This window comes from Bos grunniens, chromosome 26, assembly GCF_055505025.1.
Source record: "Bos grunniens cultivar Pamir isolate PY7600 chromosome 26, Bosgru_T2T1.0, whole genome shotgun sequence".
Taxonomy (NCBI): Eukaryota; Metazoa; Chordata; class Mammalia; order Artiodactyla; family Bovidae; genus Bos; species Bos grunniens.
Window position 1 is genome coordinate 26236176 of NC_141190.1, and position 20849 is coordinate 26257024.

Here is a 20849-nt window from a genome sequence, read left to right on the forward strand (position 1 = left end):
ACTTTCATAAGCTGGCATTGAAAACTTTTTACAATCTGTCTCCAATTTAGCTTTCATTCTCATCCCACTTTCCTCCCTATCTTCTTGTCATCCAACATCCTGAATTCTATTGAATAATTAAAGCTAGTCGCCTCTTATCACTCTCATGAGATAATCTGATTAATAGTATGGATCTTTCAGAATTTTTTTGTGATGATTTAAGTAGTTTAAACATGTAAGGGCCTAGAAAATTTTAGACCACTTGTAAATGATTTATCAACAATACTTGAAAAAAGAAAAGGTCCTTGCTGTTATTTGTTGTGGCCTTTATTTGTATTTGTGTCTTTGCTCATGCAGTTTCTATAGGATACACTTTCTTTCACTACTCTCTCTATTTGTTAAAATTTCCTTATTTTTCAAAGGTCAACTCAAATGCTACAAATCTGGAAAGTCTTCTGTTATAATCAGGGTTAGAATTATTTGTTCCCTTTTGTGCATTGTCAAAAAGCTTTAGTCTTCTTAAAGTTAGTTATTTCTGTCTCCACAATAAGATTGTAAAGTTAATGAGGGCAGCGATGAAGGACCATTTGGTACTCTTCTCCATGATCCCCAGAGTGCCTGTGACTGATTATTCAGCCAGGAAGTACTTCTTAAAGTGAACTTGGAAACTGAAAATTCTTCAGGCCACCAGGAGATAAATGATAATTACAGAACAATGGGCATTTAAAAAATATTTTGGAGCAGTGGTGGGAATGGTCACCGTTCCAAAGTCAGCTATATACATTTGCTCTTTTCAGAACAGCTAGACAAAATTAGAATGTGGGGACAAGACAGGAATTAATAATGATATCTATATGCTTATGTTTGTTTATAGTGCCATTGCTAGGAATTATGTAAATATTAAGATGATATGCACTGACAGTCAAAGAAATTATATACTAAAGAGAGCAATGACATGTACAAACTAATTATAATTGAGGACAAAAGGTAATGGCTCTAATGATGATAATAATGATAAAAATTTTTAATGTTGATTGAATGATTCCTCTGTGTAAGTGTTGTCCGCATAACTTTACATAAATAAACTCATAAACCTTCAGCTAACGCCTCTGAATTGGTAGATAGTATTGTTTTTCCTGCTTCACAGATGAAAAAGTAGATGATGATGAACATGAAGGTTGAAGAACACTTCCAACTCAGTTTGGGCTGCTTTGTAATAGTAACTTCCTTCTAGAGAGCAAGAGTGTGGAAAGAGGATAAAAGTTACTCTATAGGTGGAGAAATCTAACAAGCGCCTATCTCAAGCAGGTAGTCAAACGTAACAAAAGCAATATCATGTTGATTGTATGTATCCTTGAGTGTTGTAATTAAAAAACACTTGTGGTCTTTCAAAGATTCTGTGATCTCCCTCCATAAAACCTATAACCCAACTTTGTGAGAAACATGTCAGGAAAATTTTGACAAAGGAGACTCCTATATTTTTTTCCTACTCATACTCTTCAAAACTATCAGGGTCATCAAACATAACGTCACAAGGACATAGTCATAGTCAAGAGGAGCTTGAGAAAACATGACAGTGAAATGTAATGTGATATCCTGGATGGGATCCTAAAACAGAAAATAAAAAAATATTAGGAACATTAGGACATCAGGACAAAGGAAATCTGAATAAATGATGGACCTCAGTTAATAATAATATATTCAGATTGCCTTTATCCTGATGAAAATTATAAGAGGCACAGACACAGAGAAAAGATGCCGTGTGAAGACGGAAATAGAAATTGAATTGATGTAGCTATAAGCCAAACAAATTCCAAGAATTGCCAGTAATTGACAGTAGCTAGGAAGAGTTTAAGGGATATTTCTTCTCTAGGGTCTTTAGAGGGAGCTTGATGCTGCCAGTGACTTAATTGCAGATTTCAGCCCCTCAGAACCCTGAGACAATTTCTATTGTTTTAGGCCACACAATTTGTGAAAATTTGTTGCAGTAGCCCTAGGAAACTAATTTAGTAGCCTACTACTATAAGACATTAATAATTGAGGAAATGTATGGTCAAGGGGTTAAGATGGAAATTCTCTATATTAACTGCTCAGTTTTTCTGTACTTCTAAAATAGTTGTAAAACATGAAGTCTGATAATTAAAAACAAGCAAGCAAACAAAAAGCGATGAGCTATCAGTTCAATTAACAAGGGTGACTAAAAAAAAAGTAATAACAAATGTTAGCAAGGATGTAGATAAATTGTGTGTCTCACTGAAATGTTAGCAAGGATGTAGATAAATTGTGTGTCTCACTGACTGCAGATGATAATCGAAAGGGATGTGACTATTTAGGAAAATTTCTCAAGGGATTAAATAGAACTGGATGGCCCAGCATTTCTATTCCTGAATATATACCCCCCCAATTGGAAACACATGTCCTCACAAAAGCTTGCACATGGATGCCCATAGAAGCCAAAAAGTGGAAGCAAACCAAAGTCCACTGACAAATGGATAAACAAAAAAGTGGCTCAGCAGTAAAGTATCTGCCTGCAATGCAGGACACAGGAGACAGGAGTTCAATTCCTGTGTCGGGAAAATCCCCTGGAGGAGGAAGTGGAAACCCACTACAATACTCTTGCTTGGGAACATCTCACAGACAGAGCAGCCTGGCAGGCTACCATCCATGGGGTCGCAGAGAGTGGACACGACTGAGTGAGAACGCACAGTAGACCCTAAATGGACTGTTATTTAGAACTGATAATGCTACAGTATAAATGGAATTTGACAATGTTATATTAAGAGAAAGAAGCCAGTAACAAAGGAATATATATTGAATGATTTCATTTATATGAAATTTTCACAAAAGGCAAATCCATAAAGACAGAAACTATGTGAGTAGTTGCCAGGGACTGGGGGAGGGTTGGGAGGAAATGGCCAGTACGGCTAAGGGATACACAACTGGGGTGGAGGTGATAAAATGTTCTAAAATTTATTGTGGCAGTGGTTGTACAGCTATCAATATACTAAAAAACATTGACCTATAAACACACATGGATAAATTATGCTATGCAAATTATATCTTGACAAATTCTTTAAAAGTGTATCAGAAATAGAATGATGAACTTGTCCAAGTTCCCATAGCTATTAGATGGCAGAGTCAGGATTGGAGCCCAAGATGTCTCACACTAAGGGTGTGAAGTCTTAGCTGCTCCATGCACTGCATCTTTTGTAGAGGTGTCAATGATATTATATAAAAGTATCAAGAATGCTGAGCCTAAGATGAAAGAGAAAACCATCACAAGGGTGACTTTCCTAGGTTGCCTGGCTCAGAATAGGTCCTGGTAACAGACAAGGGAATTTTTGGAGGAGATATGTCATTGAAGTCCTGATTACATGCACAACCTCCTGTAGAGAAAGAGGGAATTTTTTCTTTTGCCCTTTCCAATTCTCAGAAGGGTTATCTTTAGGGGAGCAATGGAGATTCATTCCAAGCCATACGGATAAACCCATTCCCAGTACCCACTGAAGTTCTTCAGATGCATGACAAAACGTCTTTTAAAACCAACTTAAAATGAGCTCTTCTGAGGCAGTGTTGCCTTCCATTTCACAGCTTGTTGCACATTTGCTTTTCTTTCCTGAGAGGTGCTGTGTGTCTGTCAAGCAAATATGAGAATTTTCCCCCAATTGCTACAAATTTGTGCATATATGATATTTTGAAGGTATATTCTATATTATCATGATTTAAAAAAAAATAATAGAGGCCTGACCACCTTGATCAAGCTGCACTGCCAAAGTAGGCTTCCTTAGGCCAGTGTACTAGCAGAGGGTCAAGGTTGTTCACTCTTCTAATTCCTAATGACAGGCTAACCTTCCAGCCACCAAGCCTGGGGCAAACCCCAAAGGCGGCGGAATCCAGAGGAAGACAAAATCTTCAGGGCCTATTTAGTGGAATGAGTGGATGTGGAGGAGGAGGCCTGAGGTGTTCAGAGAGGCAGGATCCCAGTAAGGAATTTGTACATTATCTGCAGGCCATGGAGAGCCTCTGAAGGGATATTGGAATGGGGAAAACATGTGATATTCGAAAGTTCTTTCTGGTTGTGTTAATGGAATTCTGATTGGAGGGGACAAGAGAACCGTATAACCTAAACAAGCTGCTGCTTATCATCACCTTATTTGTTGTAGAGCTGTACAGTTGATTTTTTTTTAATTTTTATTTTTAATTGGAGGATAATTGCTTATAGTCTTGTGTTGATTTCTGCCGTACAACTATGTGAAGCAGCCATAAGTACACACATATCACCACCCTCTTGAGCCTCCCTCCCAAACCACCATCCCGCCATCCCACCCCTCTCGGTCATCACAGAGGACCAGGCTGAGCTCCCTGTGTTGTATAACCACTGCCTACCAGCTATCTATTTTACACATGGTAATGCATATATTTCATGCTACCCTTTCAATTTGGCCCCCCGTCTCCGTCCCCTGCTGTGTTCACAAGTCCATTATCTATGTCTGTGTCTCTATTCTTCCCTTCAAATAGGTTCATCACTACTATTTTACTAGATTCTGTACATATGCGTTAATATAGATTTTTTTTCCTCCTTTTGAGTTACTTCACTCTGTTTAACAAGCTCTAGGTTCATCTACTTCAGTTCAACTCATTCACATTTGTTCTTCTAATGGTGGCTGAGTAATATTCCATCGTATATATGTACCACAACTTCTTTATCTAGTCATCTGTCTATGGACATCTAGGTTGCTTCCATGTCCTGGCTATTATAAATACTGCTGCAATGAACACCGGGGTACATCTGTCCTTTTCAATTATGGTTTTCTCAGGATATATGCCCACTAGTGGGATTGTTGGATCATATGGTAACTTTATTCTTAGATTTTTAAGGAATCTCTATGCTTTTCTACATAGTGGCTTTATCAATTTACATTCCCAACAATAGTACAAGAGGGTTCTTTTTCTCCACATCCTCTCCAGCATTTATTGTTTGCAGATTTCTTGATGATGGCTATTCTGACTGGTGTGAGTTGATACCTCATTGTAATTTTCATTTTAATTTCTCTAATAATGAGTGATATTGAGCATTTTTTCATGTGTTTGTTGGCCATCTGTATGTCTTTCCTTGGAGAAATGTTTGTTTAGGTCTTCAGCACATTTTTTGATTGGGTTGTTTGTTTTTCTAATATTGAGCTACATGAGCTCCTTGCACATTTTGGAGGTTAATCCTTTGTCAGTTGCTTCATTTGCATTTATTTTATCCCATTCTGAGGGTTGTCTTTTAATCTTGTTTATAGGCTCCTTTGCTATGCAAGAGTTTTAAAGTCTGATTAGGTCCCATTTGTTTATTTTTGCTTTTATTTCTGTTACTCAAGGGGATGGGTCAAAGAGGATCTTACTGCAATGTTTTCCTGTTTTTTGTTGTTGTTGTTGTTGTTTTGTTATAGTTTTTGGCCTTATATTTAGGTCTTTAATCCATTTTGAGTTTATTTTTGTGTATGGTGTTAGGAAGTTGATCTAATTTAAGTCTTTTACATGTAGCTGTTCAGTTTTCCCAGCACCACTTATTGCAGAAGCTGCCTTTTCTCTATTGTATATTCTTGCCTCCTTTGTCAAAGATAAGGTACCCATAGGTGTGTGGGTTTATCTCTGGGCTTTCTGTCTTGTTCTATTGATCTATATTTCTGTTTCTGTGCCAGTACCATACTGTATTGATGACTGTAACTTTGTAGTATAGTCTGAAGTCAAGAAGATTGAATCTTCCAGCCCCTGTATAGTTGTACAGACTGTCAATTACAAAGGCCTGAGTTCTAATTTTGACTCTGCCTCTGACAAGCTATATGAGTGTAAACACTTTTTTTTTTTTTTTTAAGATCATCAAGGCTTAATTTTCACATCAGTGGCTCAGATGGTAAAGAATTAGCTTGCAGTGCAGGAGACCCAGGTTCAATCCCTGGGTTGGAAAGATCCTCTGGAGAAAAGAATGGCAACCCACTCTAATATTCTTGCCTGGAGAATCCCATGAATAGAGAAGCCTGGTAGGCTACAGTCCATGAGTTTGCAAAGAGTTGAACCCAACTGAGCAACTAACAGACAAAATAAGAATAAAATGAAACTCTTTTCTCAGGGCTTGAATGAAAGCAAAATTAGATCATGTTTATATAAAGATATATATTTATTCCTTATTATGTATTTTAATAAAAGAGAGAATTAGGCAATGTGAAATGTTCTTATTTGTTCTAAGGAGTTAGGTGCTTGATGATGGAGAATCTAATGATTTATGGACCTGTGAAATGACAGAATTGAATTCCTCTTGATGATCTTCATGATATCACTAAAGAATTTGTGAGGCACTAGCAAGTGTAGAAGTGCAGTTCTTTATGTGGTTATATCATGATGAACTGGAAAATCCCAGAATTCCCAGCAACCTCAGAAATCCCTAGAATACCAGGAAAGTACACTGAGAAAGCTCTTTCAACTCACTCATCAATCAAATAGGCCTTGGCATCTTATTTGGTCTTTATTCTCACAAATTTTCATGCAGTCCCATTTGGTTCTGGGCAGTAGTAACAGATGATGAATAAACAATGAGCAGCCAAGACTAACTTTGGAGAGAAAGTGGGATGCTGGTCAGTGGGGGAGTCTGAGTCAAGACTCTGATGGAAGAAATTATGAGGCATGATCAGGAATAGTGAAAATGTGTGCTGGATAGTAAAGACATACATGCCTAGAAAAATAAACTATGACCCCAAATGCCAGCTTGTAACTTTATCTCATGTGTAACATAGGTCATTGAGAAATATTAGAAAAATCAAATTTCTAATGGAAAAACTACTTTATTTTTTGCAAAAGTATTCAGGATTGGAAGAGGTGATCACCTGAGCCAGGGAGTTAAGCAGTTATTGCAATGTTTCAGGAGTGGCACTCTGGGGACATAAACTAATGCAATAGGAATAAAAAGGGAGAATCTGTGAAATTGAGTACAAAGGAAATACTGATATGCCATGAGAAGAAAAGGAGATGGCAGGATGATCGAAACTTTACTAGTGATAAAATTATTTTGTAAACTATAAAGGGTTAGGCAAATGTATTAAAGTACACACATTCTTTCATTTTTTCCAGTGAAAAAGATACACTGGTGTAAAACAAAATACAGTGGATGCAACTTATCCTTCTTCAGAAATAACATCTCATAGAGGTCAATCAATTTGTCCAAGGTTATACCACAGAATGACAGTTAGAACTTGAATTTGCATCGGTTCCTCTTAATACTATAGTGCAGGTCTCTATACAGGTGTCCTTACACAAGATCTACGGATGAAACAACGCCAGTGTTGGTGTCACTGTGCACCACGGAATTTGCCTTTTTTGCCAGAGAGCTCCCTCTGAGAATACCTCACGCATTTGTCTTCTTTTGTTGAACATGTAGTAATAATCCAGAACATCTCTTTGTGATGTTAAGAGGTCTCAGTTGCAAGTCTCTTGAAGATATTGACATACTATGCCCCCAAATTTGGAAACATAGAATGTGTTTGCTATCCCTGTGTACCAAAAAGTGGAACTCATTTAGGAGTACTAGTTACTGTAACCTCTCCCATAAAACGTTTTGTTTCTTGGCATTTATGTATTTGATAAAATAAGCTCCCTGAAGGTATACAACTTTATTTTATTCAGTGACATATCTCAAGTACTAGAATGGGAATTGACATGTAGTACATACAAGATAAAGACTTATTTAATGTATGAATCCCTTTCTTCTGAATAACAAAGATGAAAAATACTTAAGGAGTTAGGGGCTTAAAGAAAGTGAAAGTGAATGTTGCTCAGTCGTGTCCAACTCTTTGCAACCCCATGGACTGTAGCCTGCTAGGTTCCTCTGTCCATGGAATTCTCCAGGCCAGAATATTTCAGTTGTTCTGGAATACAGTTCCCTTCTCCAGAGGATCTTCCCAATCCAGGGATCGAACCCAGGTCTCCTGCATTGTAGGCGCATTCTTTACTGTCTGAGCCACCAGTGAAGCCCTAGGGGCTTAAAAAGCAGTGTATTTCCCTGCCAGGAAGCAAACTGAGGCTTCTTCATTACTATATCACTCTGAGTCTTTATAACCAGAGAATCACTACAAGACTATTCCAAGCATGGCTCTTGACTTTATTTGCAAGGACTTTCTTTACTGCTTGATTCTCTAATGGCAGAAATGGGAACATGAGCCGAAAGACTCTAGGGCTACTTGAAAATGAGGGGAACTCTATTCTCTCCCATTCCTCTCTATTATCATTATCAGCCTGAATGATTTCTGGGGAAGGGCAGCATGGTGTGATGAAAAGAACATGAACTTGGGTCTAGGCAACCCATCCTTTGAACCCCAGCCAACTCTTTATGAGCTGTATGACCTAGGACAAGTGATTATACATGCCCGAGTCTGTTTACAGCATTCTCATCCAGAAAATTGAGAATAGAAAATTGCTAGAATATCTGCATTAGCTCACTTCTGTTGTGAAAATTAAAGATACAACATAAAGATCAACATAAAGCAGATATCTACTAAATACTGTTTTAAAATGTTTTTTACATATTCTTTAAAAAGAATATGTTTATTCTTTCTCTTTGCCCCTGTATCTGTGAAGATAAAGATGAAAGGTTATCTGGGAGGAAGAATCATGTGTCAGCATCTTGTGGACTCAGGGAACCCAGGAGAACAAATGTCTGGTGGGAAAAAGAATCTTCTGGTGTCTCTTTGGGTCTGTTTAATGAGTTCTGGACATGGGACCTTCAGGCTGCCTCCCTCTGTTCATTAAAGCCCAATCGTGTGTAGAATCCTAGGCAGGGGTGAACAGTCAGAAATTCACCTTTAAAAATAAGATTTGCTGTGATTCCCCCCAGGGACTGTGGCCTGGGGAATAAGCTGCCTGTTCTTGGGGCTGCCTGCTCTGTGGGAGAGTGACTGTCAGTGACTTTCAGCTTGTAAAATACATTTCTTAGCCATCAGTATTTACTCCTGAGGGAGCCACCACTGGGAGTATCAGAGCAGAGAGAAGTTAAATAGACCATGCTGGTTTTGTAGCATCACGGCTCACGCAGGCCCAGCAGGAAGCTCCCCATTCCTGGAATTCACAGGTGGCATCCTCTGATTCTAAGTGTATCCTCAACTCCTTCCATTTTAAAACCCACTGGATTTAGCTGCTGCTTAATTCATGCCAACTTGGTGGCCTGCACTGGCATGTACACTAATGTTGGCTTTTATAGCCATCCAGTGAAGAGGGGATGAGTGAATAATTTGAATCTAAAGAGAAAACTGAGGTTCAGAGAAGTTAAATTACTTTCCCATAACCACACAGAGAGTTTTGCAAAACAGGATCCAAACCTACACTGATTTATAGTGCTCTGGGTGAAAATCATCAGCAAGGGAGGACGATCTGAATTTAGGGGTCTGAGACCTCTTTATCTAACATGTTCTCAGGCTCATCCTGGTGCTAAGCACATTCACTCTTTCTGCTTCTTTTGGTCTCTATAAAAAGCTTCTCTGATCAAATCTGTTCTGTCCACTTCCCACTAAGTAGATAGGTCTTATTTTGATTTTTTTTTTAATTGGAGGGTAATTGCTTTAAAATATTGTGTTAGTTTCTTTTGTACAATAAGTATACACATGTGTAGATGCTATATGTATACATGCTATATGTATACATGTATCCCCTCCATCTTGGACCTCCTTCCAACCCCTCCATCTTACCCTTCTAGGTCATAACTGAACATTGAGCTGAGCATCCTGTGCTACCCAGCAGGTTCCAACCAACCATCTATTTTATACATGATAGTGTGTATGTGGTGGTTTAGTTGCTAAGTCTTGTCTGACTCTTCTGACCCCATGGACTATAGCCCACCAGGCTCCTCTGTCCATGGGATTTCCCAGGCAAGAATACTGGAGTGGGTTGCCATTTCCTTTTCCAAGGGATCTTCCTGACCCAGGGCTTGAACCGGGGTGTCTTGCATTGCAGGCGGATTCTTTACCAATTGAACCAGCAGGGAGGTCCTAATAGAGTATATATATTAGTCCTAATCTTCCAATTCTTCCCACCCTCCTTTCCACCCACAAACAAGACCAAGAAGTGTGCAATGGACAAATATAACTTGGATCCCATTCACCCATACCCATAGTAATAAGAAAGAGAATCTATGGAACACCTACTCCACATCTGGTACATCTGTTCCCATTCAAAGTTGTTTATATATACTGACTCCTTAGAGCCTCACAATAGACTCAGGAAGTAGATATTGTTATCTCATACTTACAGATAAAAAAAAAAAAGAAACAGAGATGATACAACTTGCTCAAGACTGTACAGCTAATAAACAGCAGAATGAGGATTTGAGGCCAGGGAGATTGATTCTAGGGGTGTGCCTAATGATGAGCCAGACTGGCCATATTTCTATACTGTCTTTTCAACAACATTAGAAGGAGAAAGGCACATAAACAATAGCCTTTTTTCAGTTTTTAAGAGAAGACGGTGAGCAAAGATGTAAGTAGGAGGAAAATACCTTAGAAGCTCATTGTGACAATGGAGTGCCCGCCAAGGAAAGGTTATTGAGGCAACATCTCTGGAAATAATTTTAAAATAGATTAGCAAAGCATATTAAGGGAAAAGACAGAGAAAGGGCCTGAAAGAGCTGCCAGGAGTCATGTTGATTATGCCTAGAGGCTTCCATTTTAAAGGCTTAGGATACAGTGAATGATGTACCCTATCTCTGATATTGAGTGCATGCCAGGGAAAGAAAAAAAAAATGCAATGATGAGAGTCAGAGCATGTACTAGAGATACCAAACAAAGTGTTCATATGCCAAAGAGTGTCCTTGAAGTGCAAATTCTTCTCTGCCATTGGGCCAGAGGTCACTGAGTCATTACTGAGATGATGAGCTTGTGTTGGTAAAAACCCCAGGGGTAACCAGCATTTCTCTTGCTGAATCACATTTACTCACATCTGTATTTTGGTTCAGGAAGCAGAAAGTCTATAGTTGGGAAGGAAGGTTGCATTCCTTTATTTGCTCACATATTGAAAGGATAAATACATTCATGAGAGCTTGAGATAAGCTTTTATGGTTTCAGACAACGTATGTGTGTATAAAGAACCCAGAGGAATTTGTTAAATGTAAATTCCCAGTCCTCCTCTCCAAAAAATACAATCCTGAGGGTCTATAATGAGGCTTAGGGATCTCCACTTAATAAATCTGCTTAAGGCATTTCTTTTGCAAGGGGGTCTTCGTATCTCACTTTAAGAAGAACAGTTAGTGGTTCTTATTGAGACTTGGCTTAAAGTTGCCTGTGGATCTTTACAAAACTGCTTGTCTGCGGGGTCAAAGCCACTAGGCTCAGAATTCTGTGGAAAGAGGCCAGTTGTCACAGACTGGGTTTCGCAGGAAGCTAAGTCTGAGACAGAGATGACCTCTGAAAAGAAAGAGATTGGGCAAAGAAAATGAGCTGCAAGGCATTCTCAAAGGAGGCCTCAACTCCTCTGAGAGACTGAGGTGCTAGGATGCCTCTGCAGTGGTACCCTTATGTGGCGTGAGGGAGCTGGGACTTTGTATCCCCAAGGTGCATGATTCTTGGATGCTGGCTGCCCTAGGGGGAAGGAGACCTGAGCCATTAGTCTTGGCGTTCCCTATGGGGTTTCAGGGTGGAGAGTCATCTGCCGGCCACCGGAGAGCAGATCTGGGCAGTGCCTCACAATATCCCCCAGGCTGAGTGGGCATTTGATTTGGTTTGGTTTTCTCTCAGTTCCATGGGTAATGATCACGCACTGCCAAGTTGAGAGCTAGGAATGTGACATGTCACTGGTTATGAAGAGAAGGAAAGTGGATTGTTTTCCCTACAGGGCAAGCCCTATTGCTACCTCCCAGAGAATTCTGACTCATCCTACAGAATTCTGATCAAGTGTCATCTACTCTTTTGAAGACTTTTTGACTGATTCAGGCAGAGTTAATCACTCAGCTCTCAGAACTATCACTTATATGAACTTCTATTATAATATATCTTTCCTCCCTGTTAGCCTGTTTATTTCACCATATCATATTCATTTTTATATCCTAGCATCTAACAGGGTCTACACATAGTGGATGGTGAATGAATGAATGGATGAATAAATAATTTGCTTATTGGTACCTGAAAGGTTAGAAGAGGAAGCAATGTGGAGATAACACTCCTAATAAGTATCTCTTGGTAGGGTGGCTCAGTGGTAAACAATCAGCCTGCCAATGCATGCAAAATGGGTTTGATTGCTGGGTCAGGAAACTCCCCTGGAGGAGGAAATGGCAGTCCACTCCAGTACTATTGCATGGAAAATTCCATGGACAGAGGAGCCTGGTCGGCTAGAGTCCATGGGGTTGCACAAAGTCGGACATGGCTGAGCATGCAAGCACATGTCTCAAAAATAAACTTTGAGTAGACTCAATAATATTTCCACCTTCTTGTGATATCACAGCACCTCTCAATCTGCTTGATAATCAGGGATTATTTGGAAAAACTTTTAAGACCAACCTCTTGAGTGAATTTCACTTAAAAAAATATTTTAAAAGTGGGACAAATTCTAGTGTGATCCTATATACCTTCTTTGTCTCTCTAGGACTCATGGCAGCCTTGTCACCTTCTTGCCTGTTAGAGGAGCAAGTGTCAAGTGAATGGGATGATATGATAAACTAGCCAGCTGGTAGCAGATTTCACAAAGCCTCTGTTTAGCACTTTTTAGAAGACTATGACTTTCTTCCCCTTCCCCAATAATCCAAATTCCCAGTAGGTTCCCTGAGTTATCCAGTATCCTATGATGTATACCACCAAGGGCAGTCAGATATACAAAGCCAAGTAAATTCTCAGCCAAGTAGCCCTTAGCTTGATTAGATTGCAGCCTGTGCTCTCTCCAGTCACTTGCATGAACAACCCTGAGGCGGAACCACCTGATCAGCCACAAAAACAGGTCACTGAGGACTGGGAGGAGAAGGAAAACACAATGAGTTTCACAAGTTCCTTATCCATCCTGAGAAATGCCTGGGGACACAAGTTGTTTGAGAGCCCAGTACCATTACCGGCTCCTGACAGTTTATTTTAGATTTGTCCTCAGGGACAGAGTATCACAATTTCCTACTGATGGCTTGAATAGGTGAATGATGCTGCCAGTTGATCAAGCAGAAAAGAAGAGTTTAGGAATATAATAGGAACTTTGGTTTCCCCTCAGTGCCTCTACAGCTGGAAGTTTTCTAGTGTTTTCTTGCAAAATCCAGTGCTTGAAACCTTCAAGAGATGGTGCAGAGTAGAAAGGCATTCATCCCAGATCCCCCATCCTACCTGACTTCAGCATAAATGATTGCTTTGCTTCAAGATAGCATTTTAATACAGCTGATTTTCTGAGAAGAAACCTTAACCATTTTGGAAGTCCTGTGGATACCTTATAAGTACATCCATAGGAAACCCTTAATTTTTATGAATGTAGGTAACTATGAAGACACTAAAGCTAAATGTTAAATATGAGTAAAATCATCTAGATAGTTGCACTAATGAGTACTTCAAGGACAAAGGATAACTGGCAATAGGAAAAAGGAAGCTAATGTCTCCTAAATACCGAATCCCACACACCTATCTCCTCACCTTTCCCTGCAGTGGAATGATGGCCCACTATGCTTTAGAGATGAGGAAACTGAGGCTCAAAGAATGAAATCAGTTACCTGCTGTTGCACCTTTAGTGAGGAAAGATACCAGGTTCCTGCTCAACCTTCTCATCTCTGATGCTTCCTGGTAGACTTGAGAGGAAGAGAAACTAGAGAACAAAGAGGAGGAAGAACACGATGGAAGATGGTGGCAGTTGTATTGGGTTGGCCAAGAAGTTCTTTTGGGCTTTTCTGTATGAAAAAACTGGAACAAACTTTTTGGCCAATCCGGTGAAATAGATTAATAGATTATATTCTGGAGTAGTATCATTAGAATCACCCAGGAGCTTGCTGAAACGGTGACTCTTTCATTCCCTATTGATGCATAACACACCTACTCCACAACTTAGTAGTTTAAATAAAAACAAGGCATTATTTTCATGAGTCTGTGACCCAGTGGGGGCAGTTCTTCTGTCTCAAGTGGGTTTGGCAGAGGTCCTGGGTTGTCTAATAGGTCCCCAAACGACCTCACTCACTTGACATTCTCTGCCAGCGGTAAGCTCAGCTGGGGCTTTCAGCGACAGGTCTCAGTTCTTCCTGAGAGCATCTCCAAGTAGCCACAAGGCTTCTTTACAGTTGGCAGGTGGGTTCCAAGAAGGAGCACTCCCAGATAACAAGTCCCAACAGATAAGCACTTCTCAAACTGTTGCTTACTTCACATAATGCCTCACCAGCCAAAGTCAATCAAATGGACTAGCCCCAACTTAGGGGAGAGACCTCTACAAGGGCAAGGAGACTGACTACCTACCACAGAGAGGTCTTCTTTCCCTGCTATATAGATTTTTTTTTTTGCTTGAAAATCAAAAGAGGTTGTATGCAGGCATCTATTTTTAATAAGCTTTCTAAAGTGTCCCTATACTCTATCTTCCTAACTTTCCTTATCTACCACCTACTTTATTTCTTAAAAACCTTCTTTTTGCTGAAAATCTTGGTTAATTCATTAATCTACAAGGCAATAGGTTTATTGATTGTGAGAGAAAGAGATCCATTGATCTGGAGAGAAAACAGCAATAACAACAACCACAAAAATTCCACTAAAAAAGCAATTTATAGTCACCAAGGACCTCCATGTCACTATGAAATGAACATTTTTCAGTCGTCATCTTTCTTAGTTCTTTACCAGCTCTCAATATTGTTGATTGCACCCTCCTTCTTAAAATACTCTCTTCCCTCACCGTGTGTGATGTATCATGCACACCTCCTTTTCTTCTTTTCAGTTTGCTACTTCTAGTCTCTTTCTCGTCCACTTTTTTCTTTCTAACTTCAAATGTTTACATTTTTCAAGGCTTGGTTCCAAGTGCTTTTCCCCTCTCAACCTCTATTCATTCTCTAGACAATATCACACCCACCAAAGGCTTCCATCATCAACTATCATGTACATGCAAATGACTCCCAAGTTTATGAGACTAGTCTGGATCTTTGCACTGAGTTAGCCTATAGGCAGTTTTATACCTCCAGCTATTCCCCCCTTCCCCCCGCCCCCCCCCACACTTCTCCTAGGATGTCTCAAAGGAATTCAAATTAAAAATGTCCCAAACTGAATTCAATCCTCTGCTCTGTCTAGTGTCAATCTGTTCTTCTTCTATTGTTCATTATGTTAGTAAAGCGTGCAATCAACTAGGTCATTCTTCAATGAGAGTTTGAAGAGTAATTCTGTCACTTCACTCTCTATCAACCACCCACACACCTCATTCAATCTACCATGACTTTTTCATCTTACCTCCTCTAATATATCAGCTTCTCTCCAGCTTCTTCTACTATAGCATCCTCAGACACACTGCCATCCTTTCTCATCCAGAAACCAAATTTTTAAAAGAGCTTTCTAAGTGGTCCCCAGAATTATCTCATTCCATTTCCTTCCACCTTTATGACCCACCATTCTTTGTCCATGTGTCAATCACAGTAATCTGTTTTTAAAAAAACCACAATGTCTAATTATGTCATTTCATTTAAAGCATTCATTATTTTCCCAATGCTTTTAGAATAAAAAGCAAAATCTTACCATGATTCACAAGATTTTGAATGATCAGTTTCTGCTTCCTATCCAGCCTCTTGTCCCAATCTCCCTCCTGTTTTCTGTAGTTCACATGCCCTGGCCTTCTTTTCATTTCTCAAATGTAGAAATATCTCCTACCTGGCAACTTTGAATGCCTCCTCAACCCCATTTTCTTGCTGATTCTTCAGATCTCAGTTCATACATCTCCTTAGAGAAGTTGGTGAGTATTCACCATACCCAGCAGGCTACATCAGGATTTCTTATCACACTCACAGACCCATGAATTTCTGATAATTAAAATTAATCACAGTTCATGATGCATCTGTTTGTGTATTTAATATGTAAATGTCTCACCCATTAGATAGTAAGGTCTATGAGAGCAAGAAGTACATTTGTTTAATTCATTATATCCATAATATCTGTCAAATAAAATACCTTAGCATGTTTTGGTTGAGTGAGTAAATGGAGGGAGGAAGGAAAGAAGATGCTTTTTAGGACTGTAGTCTTGCCCAAGACTGCCACCTTTAATGTTAATTGTCTGCTTCTTTGAACCGTTTTTGTCACACACCTCTCATTTTCTCTAGTAGACTACTCCTGACCAGGATTGCTTCATTTTGTGCCGTGACTTTTGTGCTGTGTTGTTAGTCTCCCTCAACACCAGCATCTGGAGCTTCCCTCCCTGGAATGAACCCCACTTATTCCAGGCATGTCCTAGTCTCATACTAAGTACTAGTCCTTGGAGTCTGCACTTGCTAGAAATATCCTGGCTCCGGTGAGAAAAGTCTCAAGATTACATAATACCTCTCAAAGTTGGCTGCATGAGATATATATATATATATATATATATATATATATATATATATACACACACCTATATACATATACATATACATACACATAAAGAAACAAAACCTGTGTGCCAATGCTAAGAGGAAATCCACCTATCACTGGATTGAATGATAGCCGAAGAGTATAGCGGATTGTTGCTAAGGGAGACAAATTTCTGCAAGTAAACTGATAATACTAGGATACACGCATATGCATTGTGTGACATCTGCAAGGTACCTACTTCCTGTTTCCAAACAAAGCTTGCCCTTGAGAAGTGTAAGTTTGTTTGGTTTCTCCACTCATTTGAATTTCTGACAAAACAGGCTATGGTGCAACCAATCAGACCAAGCTGCTTTGACCCTCTGGGGTGCCTGAGGCATACTGAGGGCAATCAATCAGACCACATTACTGTCCATTCACCTTCAACTAATCCATTCTGCCTGGACCTACTCTAGGGAGGATTACTCAGAAATTTGGTTTCTGCCATTTGTGAGAGTTGAGAGTTAAGTTGTAAAGGCTCCTAATCATTACTGCACTTTGCACTTTTAATGAATATTTTCATCTTGGTATTCACTTTTCCTCCCCTCTGCATACCCTCTGAATTGATTTGTGTATAGACTAGCTTTGCACATTGATGAATTGGAAAAATGGTGCTCAGCAGTTTTGCATTGGGAAAATTATCTGTATTTCATTAAGGATGAAAATGGTTATTAATGGTTATTTAAAGGCGAGAGTTCTTAGAAAGTTTTCCATAGGGTCCTAGTGGACATGGTTAGTTCATTTGATAACTGACACATTAACCTGTCTCCAGGAAGGCCTCTTGTTTGCTGAGTTACACTAACCTCTGGAAAGACAGACATTTTGCAGACATTTTTGCAATTCATGGACTAGAAATTCAAGTGTTTTGCTTTTTTTTTTTTTCTTCCTGATTTTGACAATAGAAAATGACCTCAAACATCTCACATTTAACATACACCAAAAAAAGATGACTGGTGATTTTTAAAAAATGTATACTCATCCATCCATTAATTAACCCATGTTCCATTCACCTCCTTATACAAGGAATGTGTATTGCACTTGTACCATGTCCTACTGTTAAGTTAGATACTAGGGATATATTGATACATAGCATAAAAAATTATAAAAACAAAACAATATGTAGTTCCTGGCCTGTGGAGCTAATGCTTGTAAAGAAATAGAAATCAAAAAATCACAGACCAGATGTGCAATTGTTTCTATGACCACTGCCATGAATGAGAGCTATGTTATTTCTATGTAAGCATATAGTATAGCTTTTACCACACGTACAAGTAAAGAGTAAGATTTGCTTAACCTCTGACCTCTCACTACAGTCTACTAATTATGGAGGGATTAAAAATTTTGAAATAATGCCCATAGTTATAATGTTCATAAGATTTTGCTACAGTAGATGTGTTTTGATAGTTGAAAAAACTTCCTTTACTGTTGTATTCCTGGGCTATATCTCCTCTGGTTCTTACAGAAAGTTGCATTACCGCTTTAACACACAGGCTTGCCTTATCTTTAGGTGGAACTTATTAAAAAAAAAAAAAAACACCTTATAGTTAACATAATTTGCTCATATACTGTGAGTATCTCATGTGTATTCCTGTCTTGCCTTTGCTCTGTTTTCTTCACCTAAAGGTCCACATTTCTTTAGACATTTATTTCTTCAATAAATTTAAAAGATTAAGAATCATATACAGTACATTCTCAGACCAAAATAGAATAAAATTAGAAATAATTTCCAGGAAAAAAATTGGAAAACTCACAAATAAGAGGAAAATAAACACTTCTAATTAACCTATGGATTATAGAAGAAATCAAAACAGAAATTATAAAATACTTTGAGATAAATGAAAAGGAAGATTCAGCATAACAAAACTTATGAGATATAGCTAAGAACTAAGAATTAAGCAGTTCCTAGAGGGAAATTCATAGTTGGAAATGCCTGTATTAGGAAAGAAGAAATATCTCAAATAAGTAACCTAACCCCACATTAAGACACTGGAGAAAAAAGTAAAACTAAAACTAAAGATGACAAAAGAAAAGAACTAAATATCAGAGTGGAAATTACTGAAATAGAGAATAGAAAAAAAAAGAGTATAGAAGAAATAAAGAAAATAAGGGAAACCAAAAACTGATTCTTTGGAAAGATCAACTAACAAAAAATTTTAGTTAGATATACCAAAAAAAAGAAGACTCAACTATAATCAGAAATAAAAGAAAGAACATTAGCATTTCATACAAATACCAGTTGTCTAGAAATAAAAGGGCTATAAAGTGAGTACAGTGGACAATTAAAAGGCAACAAACTTTATAACTCAGATAAAATGAACACATTCTACAAGGACATAGCTAAAACTGACTGGTGAAGAGATTGGCTAAATGGATCCTATAATAAATAAATTGAATTTTAAAAAATAACTCAAATATTAACTAGACCTAGATGTCTTGATTATTAGATTTTATCAAATATTCAAGGAAGAATTAATCTCAATTCTTCACAAACTCTTCTCAAAAATAGTAGGGGAGGAAACACTTCCCAAATTATAAGACCAGTGTTACCCTGATACTGAGACCAGGGAAAGATAACACAAGAAATTACAGAATTAAACCCTACCTGACAAAATAATGTGGAATATATAATGATGCTTCTATTGGGAAGTGAGTACCCTATGACATTCAGCTCTATAGGCAGGAAAAACAGAAGGGCCAAGTTTAACAAGATCACAAGAACAATAAAAATCTTCCCAAAGAAAGTCAATTTATTTTGATGACTCTTCTCCTGAAAGAAAAATATTGTCTCCAGTTCAAAATAGGTTTTCATAATTCAAGGAGCTCTAGAGTCTCCTTTTACATTTTATCATTTGAGATTTGATTAAATCTGAATATTTTTACACTTATATATTCTAATCCTCTAGCCACTGAATAGTCTACCTGTATCTTGCTTTCTGTTACAACAGAGAAAGTGCCACTCCATCAACACTCTAATATAGCAGTCTTGTGCTGCTGCTAAGTCGCTTCAGTCGTGTCCGACTCTGTGCAACCCCATAGACAGCAGCCCACCAGGCTCCCCCATCCAGCAGTCTTGTATACATACACAATTATTACATGACCTCTCAGTGGTATGTGTATGTGTGATAGCCTATGAATTATATACAGTATATACATAAGTAAAATGCCTGCACCTCTTTGAAAATTCTTTTGTTGGCTGCAACTCTACACTTAATGAGAAAGACATGAGATTTTCTCTAACCCTTAGTCACTCTTTCTAATGCCAGCATGCCAAAGGCTTTGGTGTCAATACAAATCCACTAAAAATGCTGCTGAGGCTACAGTGCCAGTACTGTTAGCACTGTTCTGAGATCAATGATCCATGGACGTTTAGAGAGAGATTCTTTCAGCATTTTCCTTTTTCTGCTTTCCTTTCTCTCTAGGCAAATGTCCCCAGTGGCTAGACAACAGACTATTTACGTGAAAAGTAGTATGCTCAACTCAGCCTCACCTGCAATAATAAACACAGCGCAGTAGCTACAGATCACTTGCCCTAGGAGGAGTTCCTTCCAGGAATTTGCTTGGACCTCCTCTAAACAGAGTTCTGGTGATGTGACATATACATGGCCAGCTATAACCAAATCCCTGGACCTCCCCTGAATAATCTCAAGAAGGACTCTTGTTAATGACATTAAATCATTTAATTGAAAGGGAGTAGAGCATGCTTCATAAACTTTCATTTGTTTCTCTAATTAAGATACCATTTTAATTAATACAGTTACTTTAAAGTTCAGGTATCATTTGCCAGTTTGCCAGGGAGTCAAAACCACATACACCAAAGGACGAATAGGATAAACAGGAATCTCACTGAAGGTGAACAAAGACTTGCTCTAAAACCATACCTACCTATTTACCTTAGATATGTGCCACTGCTTATTTGGCAATGCTACAGAATGGCAATAAGGACATCTCTTGGTGGTATTAACCCTTTTCTCCATCGGAATCAAGTTCTCCACTGTAGATCTCTCTTGTTCTGACAGCAAATTCCAACCATACTCATTCAGCTGAGAATTTTCAAAATTTCACTTTTGTTCATTAGTGTCACCCCATGTGCATTTTTTATCAAATTCTGAACCTGTCTGATAGGCATCTGGCATTTCTTGATCCTTCCCATCTTAGCTAGTCTACCGAAATAGGTTGACCAGCTGTCTGTTGTTTTTTTTTTTTCCTTGATTAACATTCATCTACATAATTGAATTCAATACCTCTGATCCTTAATAATAGATAAAATCCTCCCACCATACTAGGACCACCTAGTGCTGTCTTTCTCTGTTCCATTAAGGCAGGACATCTTTT

The 20849-nt window shown here is 38.5% G+C and overlaps 1 long non-coding RNA gene across 6 annotated transcripts in view; it reads left to right on the plus strand.

The window, feature by feature from the left end:
- LOC147344290 (uncharacterized) overlaps positions 1-20849 on the plus strand; it is a 611360-nt gene that overhangs the window by 106352 nt on the left and 484159 nt on the right. The gene's annotated exons all lie outside the window — the stretch shown is intronic.